General features: G+C 37.5%; 1 protein-coding gene across 1 annotated transcript in view; it reads left to right on the top strand.

The window, feature by feature from the left end:
- LOC110369635 (homeobox protein invected) overlaps positions 1-15,752 on the top strand; it is an 81,844-nt gene that overhangs the window by 56,225 nt on the left and 9,867 nt on the right. The window lies entirely within an intron of this gene.

Raw genomic sequence — 15,752 nt, 5'->3', positions numbered from 1 at the left:
GAAAGATCTAATAAAAACGAAAACAGGACATACCTACTTACTTAAAGTTACCTTAACATATTTTTTTTTGTAAAAAAATGTACTTATAAACTTTTTTTTCTTTTTTAACCACGTTTCTTTATACAAAAAAAAATTAAAAAAAAAAACACTAGGTGCTAAATCCCACTCTTAAAAAATAAACAAAGTGTCAATATATCTGTTGGCTGTACAGTGTCCGGTAACTCGAGCTTCTAAAAATTAAGTCATCACTCACAGAACGGTCGCGGACGTTTTTTTGTAAATGCCACGACGAATGGTGTTATGTCACATATGGAAAATCATAAATTATTACTTGAAATATTTTTTATGTTATTAAAACTAAGGTTGATATATTTTTGTAATTTTTTTGACTCGCATCGCGCGTTTGGAATTAACTATTGCCTATTACACCCTATTGCATAAAATATAGCCTATGTTACTCGGGGTCTAGTTACTCAAGAGGCAGAAAAAATTTTTTCAAGTCAGTTCTGTAGTTCTAAATCCTCTAGGGCACAAATAAAAAAAAAGTGCTCCTCTTTATTATACACGTATAAGTATTGACGATAAATGGTAAAATGATTTAGGAGAGTTTGCATGTGCTAAGGAAAACTCGAAAAATTAACACCAAGGAATTAATTTAATCGTTGCTGATATCAATCTATTTTAAATTTTGTTCTGCAAGAATCTCAAATTTAAGCATGCCATTTGTATCTTTGCAAATACATACCATCACAATTTTACTTACTCCGAAAACCTAGCATAAAACCATCCAAACTTCTTTTATAATCCTTATTTTGACAGCAAACTCTTCATTGAGAAAAAAACAAGTGTTAGAGCGAGACGCAGCTATACTCGTAAAAGAGACAGAGCTACCCAACTCTTTGGGTGGCATAGTGACTCATGCGCAGATAGCGAAAGGGGGATTAAGATGACGTTTTTTTTTGTTCTTATTTTGAATCACGTGTCATACTTTTAGTGGCCAAGTGGGTAGGTTAAGAAAAACTTGGTAAATTGTTAGGTTAAGCCAGTTTTGGAAATGATGGGTGGGTGTTAAGTGTGTTTTTTTGTCTTTTTTTGTTGTTATTTGTCTAGGATTTTGATGACTCTATTAGGAGGGTGTTGATTTTGTGTAGATGGAGCTCCTTGCTAAGTTACAGACACACGGGTCGATCAGAAGGTTAAGCAACGCTCGGCGCGGTCGGTCCGTGGATGGGTGACCATCTTCTCATTACGAGTTGCTATGTATTTCGGTAGGCATGTTCAATTGGTGGATCTATAAATATACATAGTTACCTATCCTCGCACCTGCTTAACTTAAATACTGATCCTGTACGGCTGTTATTAATAACCAATAAACCAATCTACGCCTTGTTCTACGATTACAGATTCAAATATAACACAACTGATATGGATCTAATGTCAAAATTCGATATCTATTCGCAAAACCACGGATACAATCTCCTAAGTATGAATAATTGCGTAAAACGAGAATAAAATCTAATCCTTAGATAATCCCTAGTTTATAGCAGTTATAAACATTTTACTAACAACAGATGTCACAATAATGGCTGAACCATTATTGACATTACAATTTCCTGTTTCCAATTTTTATTATTTTGTAAATCCTGTCTGTGATAATTCTTGCACGTTTTCGAAGTAAAGTGTAGAGTAAAATTGGTATTTTAAAGTGAGAGATCGTAACTTGTAGAATACCCATTTTATGAACGTTGTCAAATGTACTAAATAGGTTCTTACTTAGAAATTCAGGCATTTGCTCCTTGTAAAACACTGGTATTCAGCTGCATCCAGTTAGACTGGAAACCAACCCCAACATAGTTGGGAAAAGATGGTTTACAAGGAGCGACTGCCTAACTGGCCTCCATAACCCAGTTACCCGGGCAACCCAATACCCCTTGGTAAGACTGGTTGGCAGAAATACTGGCTTCTTCCTAACATCTGCCAAAAATGTTCAATAACAACCGGGACATACAGTTTAACATGCCATCCGAAACACAGTCATTGGTGACCAAGATATACTTAGAAAGTACATACAAACTTAGAACAGTAGCATTGATACTTGCCTGACCCACACACTCGTACTTGAGAGATTGGTTCTTTACCCAATAGGCCACGAAGGGATGATGACCTAAGGTTTTAATGACCAGTTTCTTTGAGATATATGATGCATAAACTTGGTTTAGCCAGAGGCAATATTACAAATACTAAAAGAATGTCTGAGTGGTAGTCGGCTAATTGTGATTCGTTTCGCCGTGGACTAAAATTTGATGATTCAATCTTGCGATTGGAGTTCCGTTGTGTGATATAAAAACGACATTAAAAAAAAACTCTTAACAGTTTAGTAAAAATAGATAAATGTAACTGCTAGTAGCATCAAATAGCTTTGTGAATTAAAGATAAATAAATGTATAGTGTATGTAAAACGCCACTGTGTCTATTATTTAAAAAAAAAACTGACATGAAGAAGTTTCGAGGATGGTTTTAGAGTTTTTTGGTGAGATCCCGGATCCCGGGATTTTGGCAGTCGTTACGGATAGTCAGAAGCCAGTAAGTCTGATAACCAGTCTTTGGTTGGCCCGGGTAACTGGGTTAAGGTGCTCAGATAGGTAGTCGCTCCTTGTAAAACACTGGTACTCAGCTGCATCCAGGTAGACTGGAAGCCGACTCCAAAATAGTTGGGAAAAGGCTAGCCAGATGATTAAGTAATTAATTCTGTATTGTAATTACTCTTGATAGGGAAGTAAAGTTACCTATATATTTCTTACACAATAATTTAGTGTTAAGGTAATTAATATTATGCAGAGGTTCACGATCTAATAGCCGACTCGCGCATGACCGTTTTTTGTTGTTTTCTGACCGTAGCTAATAAACGCGATTTTAATACAGCTATTATTTCGTCATGATGTTTGATTCGCTAAATTGCTTATAGATATGTTTGTCTGTCCGTCCTTTGTTAATTTGTTTAAATAATACCTATTTGATCTCGTCAATGGCATTTGAAAACCTTACAAGTACACGCGTTTCTATTCGCATCTTGTTCAATTCACAATTGGATAGAAAGCCTATTATATTACCTACCACATCCAGTGCTATCTTTGTGCTAAATTCTATCCAAATCGCATCAGTCGTTTGTCCATGAGAACATAATACTGAAAAACAACATTTTATTATGTTATTTGTTAAAAAGCTTAGAAATCGCAATCAATAAATCAATCAAAACATTTATTTGTGAACCATAGGCAACAACAGATCTTAAGTAGGTACCTATACAAGGTGTTGATTTGCATTTGTGCCATGGTTCAGGAGGAGGACATACAATACGTAAATAATCGATTGGAATTACAGTAGATGGGAAATTACTAATATGCACTGCTTTTTTTGTCATTGTAATGTCGTGGTATTTCCGAAGTAATCCAATTCCATGAATGAAAGGACAATGGGCACTTTGTATGGGATTTGGTACCCGCTCCAACAGTAACGTATGATATATCATTAGAAAGGTATTAACGTGAAGAATAATAAAACTATGGGGCTTGCCTCAATTAGCTGTCCGATCCGAGTAACGATAAAAATTGAATCGACATACAAGTATGTCATCCATATATGCAAATTCATTAAGAGGCATATTATGTCGTCAGTGTAATAATTTTAAACTCAGTTAACAGACATCTTACATTGTTTGAGATACACTCTATTATAATCTAAAGGTTGTAATAGTCTATGGAGTCATACTACGGAAACACAATCGTCATCTGATTTGACGAAAGCTCAAAACATTTATATTCATCTTTTTTTAAGAAGAAATTCATCATTATCTCAGCACCTCTTGAGGAGCAAGATTAAGTCGTAGTATGTAGTAGGTACTATGTTAACATCGTCTCCTGACTTTTCAACCTCAATTGATTGTAAAGACTGAAAAACTTTCACCAAATACATCAGCTAGTTCTGCGTGAACTGTAAAGGTTTGCAGTCTTTTTTCAAATCAATTGGCAGGCAAACATTCTAAAAAGGCCAAATTCTAGTTTTTTTGTTACTTTACCAGTTTTTATTCGATACAGTTGGATTTAAGAACTACATCTACGTTGATGATTTATGAACATTATGCATTCTATTAGTCGATGTCACGCGAAATGGACAAGGATTTGGGACTAGTCGTCATAGTAAACATTTTTTGCCTTGCCAAGACCTACGCAATGGTACTACATTCAACACTGTTGGACAAGGTACCAAAACGCCCATCGTCCTTTATGAGTGATCGTTGCGTATGCTTTGTGTTTGCGTTTTTTTGAGGGTGCAGCACGGTTTTAACGCCAGTAACATACGCGCCAAGTTTAAATAAGGCTAGATGACATTTACGGAATTCGAAAAAAATAAAGAAAAAAATACGTACCAATTTTTTTATTGATTTGGGTCGAGAATCATTAGCATAATTACCTCCTTGAATATGGCACGGATGCAAATCAACAGCTTGTATAAAAAGTATTAGTCGCAGCACTATAGCCTATTCTGTTATATTTTGTTCATTTGGAAATTAAAAATTAAAACTACAATATCAGCCTGTTGCCTTTCTTATAAAATCTATACTAATATTATAAAGCTGAAGAGTTTGTTTGTTTGTTTGAACGCGCTAATCTCAGGAACTACTGGTCCGATTTGAAAATTTCTTTCAGTGTTAGATAGCCCATTTATCGAGGAAGGCTATAGGCTACTCTTTATCCCGGTACGGGAAGTAGTTCCCACGGGATGCGGGTGAAACCGCTGGCAGAAGCTAGTTAAGAATATTTTCAAAGAGAAAATTTTTGTACGGAACCTATATGTTCAACGTTGCGACTCACTCTTCACCGTTTTTTGTTGCAAATCTTCCCACATTAGCAATAAGATTTTAATTGAATAATTAAAGAAGAATCTTTTGTTGTTTTTATAGCCACTTTTATATTGGGAACTTTTTCCTTATTGTGAGAACTAGTAATTTCACGTGGTCTTACTGGCAAGTATTTTTAAGAAAAAATTAAAGGCCGGGTTTAAAACTGTAGGTAGTTGGTATCTTATTAATCAAAATCTTTCAAATCTATACCTACTAAAAATCATAATTAGTTTTTTTGTTAGACCGCGCTAATTTGCAAAATTATTTTAGTGCCATACCTATAGCTTTTTATCGAGGAAGGCTATTACAGGTTACTTTTAATCCAGGTGCGCGGAATAGTTCTCACGGAAACCGTGGGGAACAGTTTCAATTTAAGAATGCACCCAATTTTTAAAAAAAAACATCCTTACATAGGAAAATCCTTGTATTTTCACCACAACCTTTCTTTAACCATAGCTCTATCAGTATCCGCAGATATTTTACAAAATCAAAATTTCACAATTTCCAATTTCACCACTTGCTCGGTCATTGACCCTGCACACACGCATGGTCGTCCAAAAGGCCAAAAAGGTCACAATTGTCTTAAGCCCTAAGGTTAAATGGTGGCAGGTTACCAACCTAAGCACAAGACATGCAGACAGACAAAAAAACGGCTACGGAAGACAACTCAATTAGTTCTCACTGTGGTACGAATAGATAACTTATTATCATACTAAAAAACACCTTTACACTAACAAAATAAAGTCCAAATTTCAATCACTAAAGAAATCCAAGAATAAAGTCCATCAAAAATCGATACAGTACAAAATAAGTCTTATTACATTTAAAACAAAGTACAATTTTCTTTGCGTGGATTAGTACAAAGAAGGAGCAGTAATGTGTTATGCAAATTTGTGGCTTATTTACATAGTGATAAAGTGTGTTTTCGCTTGTAACGGTGTAAGTACGCGGGCAGTCGAGCTTGAAATGTTTTGGTGACATGAGCAAACGGTGCGCACTGAGAAAGCTATGGAGACGGATTTTATATTAACATTTATTTTAATTGAGTACGGGTGGTCAGAAGCCAGTAAGTCTGACAACCAGTCTAACTACCCCTTGGTATTGGGTGGCCGGGTAACCGGCTAAGCAGTCGCTCCTTGAAAATCAACTGCGTTCGGTTAGACTTTACTTATTTTTAATTAGTACTTTATAAAATTGATTTTATTTAGAAAAGTTTCGATATTCATATACTATACTATTTCCTTTTTTTAACACCTTCAATCATACAGACCACGACAAGAAGTCACTTTTTGCCTTATTTTTTTGTAAATAGATTATGTAAAATGTATATAAATAGTATATATTATTATGTAAATAAAAATTTATAATTTTTCCTTGAAAATAATATTGTAAAAACAAGAAGTAGTTCTGTACGGATCAAGTAACGTACTGACAAGGCGCAAGTTGAACATAAAAAAGTGTCAATTATTATCTCAATCGGTTCAGTATTTTACTATTTTCACATTACTTACAATCGCATTCACAATATTAATAAAGAAAAGTTTTATACCAACTTCGACTCCATAGCTTTTGATCGGTGGGTGGCAGACCACCCATAGTGGTACTTTCCCGTATGTTTGTATGGCTCAAATTAGGCGATACCATTCTCAGTTCCTAATTCCGGCTACGCAAGTCTGAACGGGGTAAGCAGAACTTTAGGTTTCTCAAAGAAATTTGTCATTTTGAAGCTACGTAGAGTTTTAGCTACGCTACTATTATAAAGACGGAAAAAAAATATACAAATATTTTTGTTTGTAACGGATAAACTCAAAAACTAAAGGACCGATTTTTTAAATTCTTTCACCATTAAAAAGCTACGTTATTTGCGAGTAATATAGACTATATTTTTTTCTGGTGCGGGCAGTAGTTCCCACGGGACGCGGGTGTAATGGAAAAACGGCTAGTATATTATATCATAGGTATGGATTTACTCGCGTTTTGAGAGAACTACTGCCAATACATGGATAAAAGTAACCTGACTCAGACTCTAAGATACTGTCTATCTCTGTGTCAAATTTCATCCAAATCGATTCAGTCATTTCTTCGTAAAGGGTATTAAACTAACCAATTCACTTTCGCATTTGTATCATAACTGCCTCAAGTGGTTTGCCTTGAGAAGTAACTATGTATCATTGTGTCCGGCTGTCATTTGAACATCTTTGGCAGTCGTTACGTGTAGTCAGAAGCCAGTAAGTCTGACAATCAGTCTTACCAAGGGTATCACAGATAGGATATCAGATTAGCAATACCTCCATGTGGCATGATTGAAGACTGGAAGCCAGCCAAGACATAGTTGGGAAAAGGCTAGGCAGATGATTATATATGAAATTATATGAACAATTAATAACCCAGTATGCTTACAAATAATTGATTTCAATTGAAATTTATTATTCCATTCTAAATATACTCCGTGGTTTAAAAATAGGTGTTGCGGACTCATTCCTTGAAATACTGTGTGGTCCATATAATATATTAATAGAACGGTTTTCTTACTAAATAGGATAGCTTGTTCCCCTGACTTCGCTTGCGTGATATTTAATCCTTCGGAAGTCAGACTGTGTGAGGTTGAAATTTGAAATGAGATTGCAATTGTGAAAGTCTTTTGGTGGTTAAGATACTTAGTTTAATAGATTATTATATATTTAAGAAAGGTTTTAATAGAAAGGTTTTAATTTTAAATACATATACTTACCTAGATATTAATTTTAAAAAAAGTATTTATAATAGAACTTAAAATGTAAGTCATTATTCAGTCGGTTTCCTGTCTAACCGGATGCAGCTGAGTACCAGTGCTTTACAAGGAGCGACTGCCTATCTGACCTCCTCAACCCAGTTACCCGGGCAACCCAATGCCTCTAGGTTAGACTGGTTGTCAGACTTTCTGGCTTCACTACCCGTAACTACTGCCAAAGATGTTCAAATGACGAATTTTATTATCGATGATATTGATGGCTTAGCCATGAGCTTCTTTTTAAATAACAATTAGCTACTTATTCACCATAATTCAAGCAAAACACAAAATTACATTAATTAAACAATAAAATCTTTTATTACGTCTTAGGGTGAAAGCCACAGTTGTCGACCGTACAAAATTTAAAAACACAAATTAGGTAATCCAGGTGCTCGAACGATCTCGATAAAATACCTCCTGGTTATAATTGTTTAATTAACGAAAATTTTGTATCGGTACACGGAGTGAGGAAAGAGCGGAGATACCATAACACAGGTAGGTCACGCCTTCTTCTAGGTCAAATTTGTACTTTGGGCATGACCAAAACGATCAGATACGAGTGAATTCACCAGGCGTTCGGGTTCTTTGAGACATCTGTCAACGATTTTTGTAATACAGGATTAACCTACCACAGACACCAGCCTCTATGTTTAATGAAACGTGTACTACCATATTCTTGTACTTGATGATGAGAAATAAATAAAATTATTGATTAGGTAATGACTGTAATGGTCGGATCCAAAGAAGGCGTATAAAGGCGAAGACAGTAACGTTCCTCGTCCCCCGAACACCCGCATGTTGTCGCGCTACTTTCTTAGGAGATTTTCCGTTATGTCACCTCCGCTAGTCATTTTGTTCTCCATGGTCCGGTATGACAAAAATGAGGTTTTATGTTTGCCGACATGGTCGATAATTGGCTGGTTTACCTTACTGTTCAATAAAAGGGTATAAATTAATTGTTCAGAGAATGTATGGTGGAATCGGTATTTGGATTGTTAAGTAGCGGGTTCGAAGTTGGTTGCGACTTTTTACTGAGTTTTTTGAAACTGTGTATTATACTGTAATGTACTTTTATATCACGCTAATATTATAAATATTAAAGTTTGGATGTGTAAATGTTTGTTACACTTTAAAGCCAGCTTTTCACTATGGGGTATAATATAATATTGTTAGCTGCCAGTGGTTACATAAAGGGCAGCAGAGACGAGCAACCATCGACACCCCACCATTCAGTCGTGTATCTCTGCTTGGAGGATTCCATTTTCGAACGTCATTGTGACAGACAAGACATGACATAGTTTGACGGGAATACGATTTTGCCGCGCTTTTGGAATACTTCTGTTCAATCGTAGTTGATTTTCATGTTAAAACTATTTATTGTTATTTCCTTGTTAAATAAACCTGCTTCTGGTTCTTAAAATCAGAAGTGGGATAGTCTCACTCCCACTATAAAGTTTTTGATTTCAGTTTAGATTCATTGGCACTTATTATTAAGTACGACGCGGTGTAAGGAAATCCGCCGACCAAAGGTTTTGCTGTTCTATTTTAATTTTGTAATGGATTGCAGTGCGCTGCATAGATTGGTATTTCAAGATGCTATGCAGGCAGCGTAAGTGATACCAATAAATATGTTGATTGGTTTACTTGTTGTGGAACAAAAATAATACGGAAGGTCTATCGTATTCTGAAGAGTTAAAGACATCAATGCCCAAATAACTGGAAGAATACATTGAAGGATAGCATTAATGTGGACTGCATAAATTCCATTATTGGAAAAATCACAAAGGAACATTGGTTTTATTTATTTTATGGAAATAACAGGTTTGGTAACTATGGTTATTGGTAAACAAAATTGATTGAACATAGTCACATATAAAGTAGTAATCTAAATGTTTTTGTTATGACCGAATTAACGATTGCTTTTGTTTTCATGTGGATATAACGATGAAATAAGTCTAGAAGTTATGATGCTTCCGATTTATAGCCCAAGCAATGTCTATTGGTTGAGCTTAGTACACTGATGCTGTTGGGACTCTAGTGTGCTTCGGGTGAAATGAGTTTCTGCTTATGTATTGCTCTGGTGTCTGTGAGCAACATGCCTTGCTCCCGTTATGCTCAAGATAATATGAGAGGTATCCTGTAATGTACCTGTATGTAAATGGTGAGATCAATCCAGTTTTATTTAGCCTTTATGTTATACATGACTTGTAATCCATCTTGGTGGCTTATTGGTTAAAAACATACTGAAAGTGTATGAGAACTTGAGTTAGATTCTCAGGTGTCACCGCTAATGACCAACGGGTTGATTTTTAATACAAAACTTAGATAAATGTTTTAAAGCTTGAACAAAGTGTTATGCAAGCTGAAATAATACCTAATGTGCATCTTTTGTTTGCATTTGAAATGTTTTTGTGTCATGAAATTGAAAAACTAACAGTCTTATTATGTAAATGAGCTCAGTAATGTTTATTTTTAATCTATCTGCTTAAGAGTTTCAACAAGTACACAGAAATATAAAAGTTTACAACTGTTGTGATATAACTGCACACTGTTTTGATATTGACTTACTCAATTTGTTTACACTAAAGTGGAATAGTTTAAATTGTGCATCAGTCTCTAGATTTGTTAGTTTGAATTATTTATCTGTTTCTACTTTTGATTCTATTGAGTTGTGCAGTATCTATGATGGATATCAGGGTGACCTGGAAAAGACCCATTGGCCTGTCTGATGGCATTGAGATGACTGAAAAGAGACTTGTGTAAACTCTTTGGTACAGTTGGTGTTATGCCGTTGTGGTTGTGGCCTTCGAAGGCCCTTAGAGCTCAAGAAAGGGATACAACCAATATCTAAGATTCCAATGGAAGGCAATGGCGTAATTTGCATTTTATAAATTGAAAGTCTGTTTACCGACTTTGGTTATTATTTTATTTTACTGATTATGTAATTTGGGTGCATTAATTGGTGATGTCAACTAAAGTTCAAATCTGTAACATGACAATGCATGAGAGTCTTTAAATTGAATGTTTGTTTGCTTTAGCCAGATGCTTGCTTGCTTGTCTTTTGACTACAGATATTGAGGATAAGCCTAAGCCAGAAAACACTATGAAATCACCTTTGTGAGAACCATGCGAGGAGATGGTGTAAGCGCTGCAGGTGCTGTGCCACTTGACATACTACGAGTGCTGTGACACTTCAAGTGCCTCGGGTGCATTGCTGCTGCACGAGCTTTGCATGCTGTATAGGGTGCCAACTGCCAGTACCTCGTTTGGCATACTCCAGTAGTGATAGCCAGTGGATGGTAGACCTGGTATATCATGCATTGAGGTCAGGTGATCTGTTCTATTTTTCATATGGCTTTTTGATTCCCAATTTGGAAGTTATTATGCTCTTAGCTCTATTAAGAGGAAAAATGTGTTATAATGTACCAACCGTTGGTATTGACACTCATGAGTATACTGTGTAGCAAAATATGAAGTGAAGTTAATTACACATAATTTATCAAAACGTAATGATGGTTGTGTTTTGAGTGTTGCTGACACATGATTATTACTGACGCTATTTCTGAGACACAGTTCCAAAGTTGAGTTTGTTTGTCAAGGTTATGCCTCGAATTTATTTCATTAAAAGCGAAAAGCTTTCCAGATTTTGATGGTCAGAAGTGGCCGAGCGAAATGTATGTCGTGAGTGCTTGTTCACAGAGTTGTACACTAGAATATGTAACGGCCGTGTCGCAGCAAGCCAGCGCTGTTGTACCGGTGCGGCTGGTCTTAGCACCAGTGCTGCTGTGTGAGTGCTGCTGGTCGCGGCACGAGCGCTGCTGAGCCGGTGCTGCTGGTTGCGGCACGAGCGCTGCTGAGCCGGTGCTGCTGGTTGCGGCACGAGCGCTGCTGAGCCGGTGCTGCTGGTTGCGGCACGAGCGCTGCTGAGCCGGTGCTGCTGGTTGCGGCACGAGCGCTGCTGAGCCGGTGCTGCTGGTTGCGGCACGAGCGCTGCTGAGCCGGTGCTGCTGGTTGCGGCACGAGCGCTGCTGAGCCGGTGCTGCTGGTTGCGGCACGAGCGCTGCTGAGCCGGTGCTGCTGGTTGCGGCACGAGCGCTGCTGAGCCGGTGCTGCTGGTTGCGGCACGAGCGCTGCTGAGCCGGTGCTGCTGGTTGCGGCACGAGCGCTGCTGAGCCGGTGCTGCTGGTTGCGGCACGAGCACTGCTGAGTCGGTGCTGCTGGCAGATTGCTGTCGTAGCTTGACATGATGACGTCAGTGTGGCGTTAAAAGAAGACTGGACTCTGGTGGTGGAGTTACTGCCGAGTCAAGTGGACGCTGTGGTCTGCTCAACCTTATTGAAAGTTGAGAGCACGCTAGTGGTGCTGATGTGTTGGGCCACTGATTGAGGTGGTATGGTTGCGATAATCCATGTTGGATTGTATATCACGCTGTTTCATTGATTCTGTCATTCACGATGCACTGAATTTTATCTATATTCGTGTAAAGTCTGAAGTATTTGTTCTTAATAACATTTTTCTATAGACCTTTGCCCGGGGGCGCTTGAGTGCACGCTTGCGCCCACGGCTTAACTAACAAGTAAAAGTAAATTTTATTCCTTCTTACATTTTTCTTACATGATATATGCTTCAGCCTTTTATACACGGTACAAGTTAATAATTTATATGATTGATATTGAATATTGTACATGATTGATACAAGGATTGATATTGAATAATTTACATGACTTCTTTATATGTGTGTGTGTATGTGTATGAGTAAACACTGGGAGGTATGCAAACTTTGGAGCCTATGCCTACAGTGTGGAAACCTTGCGTGGTATGCAAACTTTTGAGCCTATGCCAGCGAGTCACTGGGAGGTATGCAAACTTTTGGAGCCTATGCCTACAGTGCGGAAACCTTGCGTGGTATGCAAACTTTTGAGCCTATGCCAGCGAGTCACTGGGAGGTATGCAAACTTTGGAGCCTATGCCTACAGTGCGGAAACCTTGCGTGGTATGCAAACTTTGAGCCTATGCCAGCGAGTCACTGGGAGGTATGCAAACTTTGGAGCCTATGCCTACAGTGCGGAAACCTTGCGTGGTATGCAAACTTTTGAGCCTATGCCAGCGAGTCACTGGGAGGTATGCAAACTTTGAGCCTATGCCTACAGTGCGGAAACCTTGCGTGGTATGCAAACTTTTGAGCCTATGCCAGCGAGTCACTGGGAGGTATGCAAACTTTTGGAGCCTATGCCTACAGTGCGGAAACCTTGCGTGGTATGCAAACTTTTGAGCCTATGCCAGCGAGTCACTGGGAGGTATGCAAACTTTTGGAGCCTATGCCTACAGTGCGGAAACCTTGCGTGGTATGCAAACTTTTGAGCCTATGCCAGCGAGTCACTGGGAGGTATGCAAACTTTGGAGCCTATGCCTACAGTGCGGAAACCTTGCGTGGTATGCAAACTTTTGAGCCTATGCCAGCGAGTCACTGGGAGGTATGCAAACTTTTGGAGCCTATGCCTACAGTGCGGAAACCTTGTGCGGTATGCAAACTTTTGAGCCTATGCCGGCGAGTCACTGGGAGGTATGCAAACTTTTGGAGCCTATGCCTACGGTGCGGAAATCTTATGCGATATACAAACTTTTGAGCCCATGTCGGCGAGTCACTGGGTGGTATACCAGTGTTTTGTTATTTATTTTGAACCAATTATTTGATTTAAAGTTGATGTTATTTATTTTCAAGTCGCTGGGTGGTATACCAGTGTTCCGTTATTAATTTTGTACCTGTTATTTGATTTAAAGTTGCTGTTATTTATTTTCGAGTCGCTGGGTGGTATACCAGTGTTTTGTTATTTATTTTGTACCAATTATTTGATTTAAAGTTGATGTTATTTATTTTCAAGTCGCTGGGTGGTATACCAGTGTTCTGTTATTAATTTTGTACCTGTTATTTGATTTAAAGTTGCTGTTATTTATTTTCGAGTCGCTGGGTGGTATACCAGTGTTTTGTTATTTATTTTGTACCAATTATTTGATTTAAAGTTGATGTTATTTATTTTCAAGTCGCTGGGTGGTATACCAGTGTTCTGTTATTAATTTTGTACCTGTTATTTGATTTAAAGTTGATGTTATTTATTTTCATTGTTTAAATGAATTAGTTCTTTGTTTGAGGTTTGTAATACCTCGAATAATGTTTATTCTGAAAGTTTCATGTGTCCACAAAAACGATGACGACCACGTTAACCAATCGAGATTCAATTATGATGAAATTGAGCCAGGTCCAACTCGCTTATTGAATGTGCAGGTGTTCCGAGACACAACCAGGCTCAGCCAGATCCTGCCGAGGACGTCAGGGTGTCAGGAGAGGCCGTGTTAGCTGCCAGTGGTTACATAAAGGGCAGCAGAGACGAGCAACCATCGACACCCCACCATTCAGTCGTGTATCTCTGCTTGGAGGATTCCATTTTCGAACGTCATTGTGACAAGACATGACATAGTTTGACGGGAATACGATTTTGCCGCGCTTTTGGAATACTTCTGTTCAATCGTAGTTGATTTTCATGTTAAAACTATTTATTGTTATTTCCTTGTTAAATAAACCTGCTTCTGGTTCTTAAAAATATACTATATATTACATCCTGAGACAATATTTTATCGCTTGTCATTTTGAAAAAAATATTTATTTATTTGATGTTTTGATGTTATATATTAAAGCACAGTGGCAAATGTATGACGAGCGATAAAATATTATAGGTATCTCAGGATGTAATATACATTATATTATATCCCACAGTGAAAAGCCGGCTTAACGCAAAATATACTGAACGTATTTTGATGAACCTTGACAGCAGTACAGCTTAGGTAAACATCAAGATATTTACTAACATTTCAAAACTAAACCATTCTACTTTCCTTTTAACCCCTCAGAACCTTTTAAACTCCCCATAATTAACCGTAAAGGAAATAAATAAAATTATTAATTGTGCATTGAAAATAAAAACCATCATGGCGGCTTGATGAAGCTATTAACGTCATTAACTTGAATTTATGCTCAAACTTAAGTTATAAAATTTGCATACAAGTCTTCATGTGTGAGTGTGTGAAAATACTGTATGATAGGATGGTTAGCAACGGGCTGCGGGATTGTTCGCGCGAGTTACCGCGGCGCTGGTACATAAAGGGCTTAAGAAGGAACATGGTGGGTTTTAGTCAGTAAGAGTCTGACACTCTCGAGCGCTGCACCCACAACGGAGCCGCCATTTGATAATTTCCTGTAATGAGAGGATGGTTAGCAAACATTTTGTAGGAGTTTTAGATTGATATCTGCCCAAGCCTTTTCCCAACTATGTTGGGGTCGGCTTTCAGTTTAACCAGATAGATGTAACTGGGTACCAGTATGCCACATGGACCGACTGCCTGTCTGACCTCTTCCACCCAGTTACCCGGGCAACCCAATACCTACTCATTGGTAAGACTGGTTGTCAGACTTTCTGCCAACGACTTTTGATGAAAGAAAGATGTTCAAATAACAGTTCTTTTTTCCCAAGTTATAGATCAACTAGCTTCCGCCCGCGGCTTCGCCCGCGTACTGTTAGGTTATACCGCGTTCCCAAGAGAACTTTTCAAAAGTCCGGGATAAAAACTATCCCATGTTCTTTCTCAAGGTCAACTCTATCTCTGTACCACATTTTATTAAAATCAGTTCAGTAGTTTAGATGTGAAAGCGTAATAGACAGACAGAGTTACTTTCACATTTATAATATTAGTAGGGATTAGTAACTGTATTTGTTTCGTTGTCCATTCTGTGCGTCTGTATGTCACATAAAAATTAAACCAAAATTCATCAAAATCAGCATATTACGGCTATTAACCGTACTTAATTAAAATTATACAGTTTATGCTTAAATTCCTTCACAAAGCACTCAATTGGTCGCATACTTGAAATACTTCAATAATTAATATGTACTAGGAATATTTTTAAATAGTAATTTCGTATATTTTAAAGAAATTAAGATTTTATACCGTTTTTATTATTTCAAACCCGTTTTTTGTAAATAAAATAATTAAGTAAACGAGTTTTATAATCTCTATATTTTAAAATTA

This window comes from Helicoverpa armigera, chromosome 27, assembly GCF_030705265.1.
Source record: "Helicoverpa armigera isolate CAAS_96S chromosome 27, ASM3070526v1, whole genome shotgun sequence".
Lineage (NCBI taxonomy): Eukaryota > Metazoa > Arthropoda > Insecta > Lepidoptera > Noctuidae > Helicoverpa > Helicoverpa armigera.
This window is presented reverse-complemented; position numbering and strand designations above follow the sequence as displayed.